Source organism: Petaurus breviceps, unplaced genomic scaffold (genome assembly GCF_028583685.1).
Source record: "Petaurus breviceps papuanus isolate PSGF00001 unplaced genomic scaffold, PetGlider_PUasm1.0 214, whole genome shotgun sequence".
Taxonomy (NCBI): Eukaryota; Metazoa; Chordata; class Mammalia; order Diprotodontia; family Petauridae; genus Petaurus; species Petaurus breviceps.
The window spans coordinates 13,145,761-13,152,032 of record NW_027185863.1 but is presented as its reverse complement, the minus strand read 5'-3'; the positions used below and the strand labels follow the sequence as shown (position 1 = coordinate 13,152,032).

General features: G+C 35.6%; 1 long non-coding RNA gene across 1 annotated transcript in view; it reads left to right on the top strand.

The window, feature by feature from the left end:
* The first annotated feature begins 2,975 nt into the window (after positions 1–2,975).
* Positions 2,976–6,272, top strand: part of LOC138165676 (uncharacterized) — a 579,025-nt gene continuing 575,728 nt past the window's right edge. The window contains exon 1 of the long non-coding RNA XR_011169397.1: positions 2,976–3,107. This is a non-coding gene — a long non-coding RNA (uncharacterized lncRNA). The remainder of the gene's footprint in view (positions 3,108–6,272) is intronic.

Here is a 6,272-nt window from a genome sequence, read left to right as displayed (position 1 = left end):
CCAGCTACTTCTACTCAGTTTTTCTTGAGGGACACACACACACACACACACATACACCTCTTCAAGAACTCAAGTCTAATTTTTTTTTAACCAGCCTCCCCCTCACCCCAAGTCTACTTTCTATATAAAACTTTTTGATCATCATGATTTACTCTCAGAATTTAGAAGGGAATGCTTATACCTCTGAACTATAGATCTCAAGAAGACAGTCTGTTCTCAGATGCCTATAACATTTGTTTCATGTATGTATATCATATTTTCTCAGCGATAATTAATCTCTTAGAAGACAAGGACTTCTTATTTCAACCCTTCAAGAATCCATGTGACTACTCCCTTACTGACACAGATCTCAACTCCCATTTGAGTTGCTGAGGTCAAAATTTTCAAAGGATAGAATACTACTTCTTCATCTTCCATTCAGCAAAATAGTGAATAACCTAGAGTATGGACTCTAAGAGGCAGAAGAAACTTTAAAGAATTAACCATTAACTATTGGACTTTAGACATGAGTATAGTAATAATCTGTGTGTCTTTGGTGTAAGGATTATACTAGCTAAATTCAGATATGTTTTTTCAGAGATTTAACCACCAGATGATAATTGAAAAAAGCAATGCAATAACTCATAAAGAGTATCTTTTAAAATGGAAATGGATTAAACTTAGTTGGAATCATAATTCACATGAGTGGAGAGAGTGCCCATACTAATTAAAATCAAATATCTGTAAAGTATTGAAGGATAGAAATCTATGTATCATACCCTCCTACTAGACTTTAAGCTCCTAGGTAACAAGAGCAATACATTATCTGGAATTCATATATCTTTCAAAACTGAACACAGCAATCTGCATAAGCTACATTCCGATGAAATATCTCTCTCCCCCCGCCCCCATCTGTCTAACAAGTCATTCATCTCTTTTAACAAAGGTGCAAATAAAGGGGAAAAGGGAACTCAACATAACTAAGGAAAGCACCACACAATATTAAAAAAACAAAACAAAACTGTGTAATGATCTGCGTCAGTAGTCCCCCACCTCTACAAAGAAAGGAGAGAAGTTAATTTTCTTTTCTTTCTCTTCTCTTCTCTTCATCTAAACTTGGTCATTTTTATTTATATAGTGCTCAGTTTTCTCTTTTTGTTCACTCCATATATTCCAATGTTACCATTGTATATATTTACCCTAGTTCTTCTTGCTTTATTTACTCTCGATCAGTTCATTCAAATATTACCAAATTTCTTTGAATTCTTCATATTCATAATTTCTCCTGGAGGATGAATATTCCATTAAATTTATGTATTATGATGTGTTTAGTTATTTCCTAATCAATGGGCATTTGCTTTGTTTCTTGAATATTTTGGTATAAATGGGATCTTTCTGTCTGTTTTTGACATTCCTACCAGCAGGATCTCTGGTTCATATAATATAGGCATTGTAATCACCTTTTAAAAAATGAGCAAAATAAATTAGAACTACTTGTTACAGGAAGAAGAATGAGGGCTCAAGGAATTTGTGGAATTTTAAAAGAAAGAGACTTAACTCATTTCTACTACTCATTTAAATTTCTTCATTTTGGGGGCAATTGCCTCTCCAAGTGAATATTTATGGTAAGCTAACCGTCTTTACTCGGGAGGGGAAAAGAAACTCCCCACATAAGACCTATATCCAAAAAAGCTTTAAACCTGTTATGTTTTGTTTTTACAAACCCACAAATGAAAAGGAGATGCTGTAGGCTTTCAAATCTGCCTCCAAATTGACTCAATAAGATGACCACCAGACTGAGGTGGTACAGCAACTCCAGTGATGGCTTCCCAACTTTCCCTTTTTGAATAGGAAAAGACTCATTTCTGACATGTGTTAGAGACACATTCTCTTTTTAGAGAGATTCTAGATTGTTGATGATTGGAGAGCAATGTATTATCTACTATCGCTGTTTCCAAATCTGTGCTTTGGTACTTTTGAACAATTGTTTGAGAATGATGAGAGCATGGGACTAGAATTGTATTTACCTGAGTTTAGTTAACATGAAAAGTGGAGAGTCTTATCTATAATCCCATTTGTTATGTGTCAGTGTGGACACTTTATTGGTGAAGTTATTATAAGGAAAAGGAGGGAAACCTTCATTCTGATTTTAGGATTAAAAGGAAAAAAAAATAATGATTGGTTAATGTTTCCACAGTACATATCCAAGATCTATTAAGTGCCAAAATAATGGTGTTCTGTTAATCCCTCAATTGAGGAATCCAAAATTTGTAGAGATGCTTATATTTTTCCCTCCCTTAGGATTCTATACATGAAAATGATAACTCAGATTCCATACGAATGGGGAATAAACTCTTGAACATTAAGATCCTAATAAAGCCTTATTTAATAATATAATAATATGTAAGTATGTGTATTCATGCATAGTTCTATAGCAAGTAATATTAATTTATTTATCTTGCTCAGAATGAGGAAGAATACCATCTGTAGTTTCAAAATTTTAAGAAGCAAAACTACAACCTTATAACCAAATTGAAAACAAAATGTACAGAACTAGAAAGACCAGATATTATGAAAAACATTGTAGCAGTGAAACACCTCTTGGTCTTGACACATCAAATTTTATTGTATTGTATTGAATTTTATCCTATCATATCACATCATATTATATGTAATTTCTCCTGACAGAATGTGTACTCATTAAAGGCCAGGCAGGAACTATTTAATATCTTTGTATGCCTAGGGCCTAAACCATGATGGGTGCTTGATAAATGTTTTTTCATTAATTGTGCATGTATATATGGTTACATCTGTACATATAAACAACTAAGTACCTTATCGAACAGAAAGACTTGGAATCCAAAGAAAATAGAGTTTGGTTGGAATGTAGACTGACTGGCAGGGGGTTAAATGAAAGACATATGGAAAAGTAGGTTAGAATGAAATCATAGAGGTTTAATTGCTGTGTCAAAAAGTTTGTATTTTGCCTTAGGAAGCAACTGGGAGCCAGGGAAGATTTTTGAGCAGGGACACAGCATTCATGTCTGGAATATTAATTTGACAGCCCTATGTGGAGATGATACCTCTTCATTTGCCTATCATGGCTCACTGGAAAATCTTGCCTCCAGGTATGGAAGTTCATCTTTTCATTTCTTTCACCCTCCCTGGCTCAGCCTGGTAGCATAAGGCTGTTGAATTGTAGGCAGATTCTTTGCTACTTGGTCCCTTTCCTTTCTTCAGGCCTATTTCATTGCTGGGTCCTGAGGAATTCCACCTTTCCCTGCTCTCTGCTTGCTCTGGGGCCATGGCTTCTCCCCCCTCCCTCCACTCACATTTGCTCAAAGCCTAACAGAGCTACTGGAGTGATTGGGACTCCATTAGGGCGTTGTTAGGCCTGTCGGGGCTTACAATGGCCCATTTCTGGTGATTGGCAGCTATTTACGCTCAACCTCCCACTGAGCTATTGGTGAATGTTCTTGTTCTCTGCAATTTTAAACTGTTCCTGGCCTGAATATTAATATGTAAGGTCCAGTACGCAGAAAATATAATGACAGTTAAACCCCTTAACATCGAACCTGCATATAGCGAAATGATTTTAAAGTCCCCCTGGAAAGCTTTTAATTTAAGGTTTGGGAGGCAGAAAGGGTGAATGTTGCATTGTTAGCAGTTTCTTTGGTGCATATTCATATTTTCTTTATTTAGGCAATGTTAGGCCACCTTTAAATGGAATCACTGAAAAAGGCATGGTTCATGCTTAAATAAAATGTGATAATTGTTTAGCCTCCCCCTCCCCCACCCCAGGCTGGTTCTGGATATATTCATGTTAATATATGAAACATTAAAAAAAAACTTGTCAGCTAAGGGACAATTTAGAACCAATTATACAGAACACATCATTTCTCACATCCTTCTCTGAGATGTAAAACAATTCTTGCTTTTAATGTCATCCTGGGGTGTAATTTTTTTAGGGTAAATTATCCAGAATGTAAGAAAACACATTTCCCTACCTCATTTAAATAGATCTATTCTCACTTTTCTGGCCATATAGTAAGGAGGAAAAGAACAGACTTGAGGACCATTAACTGGAGGTAGATGGACAGAGTGAGATGAGGAGAAGAAAAATCTAAAAACAACATACTGGCTTCTTAGAAGTTGTTCTAGGAGCCATCAATGGTTTGTTGGAACATCTTTTCCGATCCTGGGCCTTATGCTGCTGGGTTGTAACCCCACATCAATTTTTATTTTAACTTTAAGAAAAAAAGAAAGGGTGAAGAGGGAAGGGATGGGAAGGAAACCAACGAACTGCTTTTGTATTATCACTTTCATTTGTTAAAATGTACATTAATAATGGCCTTTTGGAAAGCATTTCCTTTAACTTTTCATCCATTTAAAGGTATAGTTTCAGCTTAAAATATTTATGTACACCATTTGCTTTAAAATAACATGTCCCAAATATATTCCCAAGTGGTTCAAGGAGAGTAAGAAATGTTTTGTTTTTGTTTTGCCCTCAAACAATACTGATTGCTGCAGGACTATAGTAATATGGAATTTCTATGTGTAATATTTATTGTTGCAGCATTGTAGGCTGTAGTTTTTAATTAAATTGAAATTCTCAGAGTCTTTAAGAACCAGTTACATTTCCTTGAGGCCCATAAGTCTTTAGGGTGGTGAGAATAATATATAACATTTACATTTACAAAGTGCTTTGTAGTCACATAAATTCTTAATGTACATTGTCTCATTTGGTAATGATGCTTGTCTTTGTGGATGTCAGTGTTTTTGCCTGCTATATCTAAGTTAAATGAATGCAACGAAGTATAGTAGAATGAGTGCTTGATTTGGAGTCAACACTGGGACCAAATTATACTTATGCAACTTAATGGGCATGTGGACCTTGGCAAATTACGTAACTTCTCCCTGCATCAGCTCCCTTATATTGAGGTAACTAGAAGAATGAGGAACTTGGAGAAAGATCTGAATTCAAATTCAGCTTTAGATGCTTATTAGCTCTATGACCCTGGGAAATTCACTTAGCCTTTCTGTGTTTGTTTCTTCATCTGCAAAGTGAAGATAACAACACCGACTTCAGAGGGTTGTCATGAAGATCAAATAAATGAACATATATAAATAGCTTTACAGATCTTAAACCTTCCATAAATTCTTCTTCTTGTCCTGCTTGGTCTTCTCCTTTTTCTCCTCCTCCTCCTTTTCCTTCTTTTCCTTCTTCTTCACCTTTTTCTCCTCTTTCTCCTCTTCCTTTTTCTCTCCCTCCTCCTCTTTCTTCTCCTTCCTTTTCTCCTTCCTCTTTCTTATCATCATTGTCATCATCATCATCACTAGTAAAAAGTGGAGGATATATTCTATAACCTCTACATGCTTTCCACCTCTAAAGATGTGTTCTTAAACTCCTATGAGGGTATGGGAAGTTCTAGGAATCTTTGGACTTAGATTTCTGGTGAAAGTTATTATAACATTCCACATATATGGTTGCAGGAGCAAAATCTCCAGTATATCTCTCAACTACCCTTTTTTATTTGATGACCAGAGTCTGAGGAGCTGTATGTATAAAGACATCAGCACATTGTCTTCAAAAACTGTTCTCTGAAACTCTATTGTTCCACATAATCTGAGTATAGACTCTATGAGAAAAATTCTATACCAGCAATATATTTTCTTATAAAAGACCATGAAATTATATATCAATAATGCTTTGTATACATGTCAATTTTTATAAAGAAGTTTTATTATCTCCAATTTGCTCCAGAAATTCCCTGAAACTTTTTTATTCCTTGGGTGTCCCATATACCTTAGCTTACCACACCTGTCTCCTTTCTACCCAGAATTTGTTAATTTCACAAATATACGTCAAGGCCCAAAGCATTTTGTAGCTAAATGTGTTTAAGGAAGGTTCCTAATTCAAACACTTTCTCTGAAAGTTTTAGGTATTCAAAGAAGAAAAAAATTATTAAAAATTTAAATGGATTAGGAGGCTGAGAGGATGGAACCAAAATTTAAGATTAAAGGTCTAAGATCCTGGACTCCACTCCTATAATATGCCTGTCTTTTGCTTATAAAATTGTATATTCTATCATTTGGATGGTTAAATTGATAAGGATGACACTTTCAGAAAAGTGAATGAAGCCCTTCCATGATAAGCAAATTCAACCTTATTTTAGGATTGAGACTCAATCAATACCACCCTACAGGAGAGTAGGGGGGGAGGGGATGAGAGGGGGGATGATAGAAGGGAGGCAAGCTGGGGGAGGGGAGGGAAGTTGGAAGCACCCACTTTT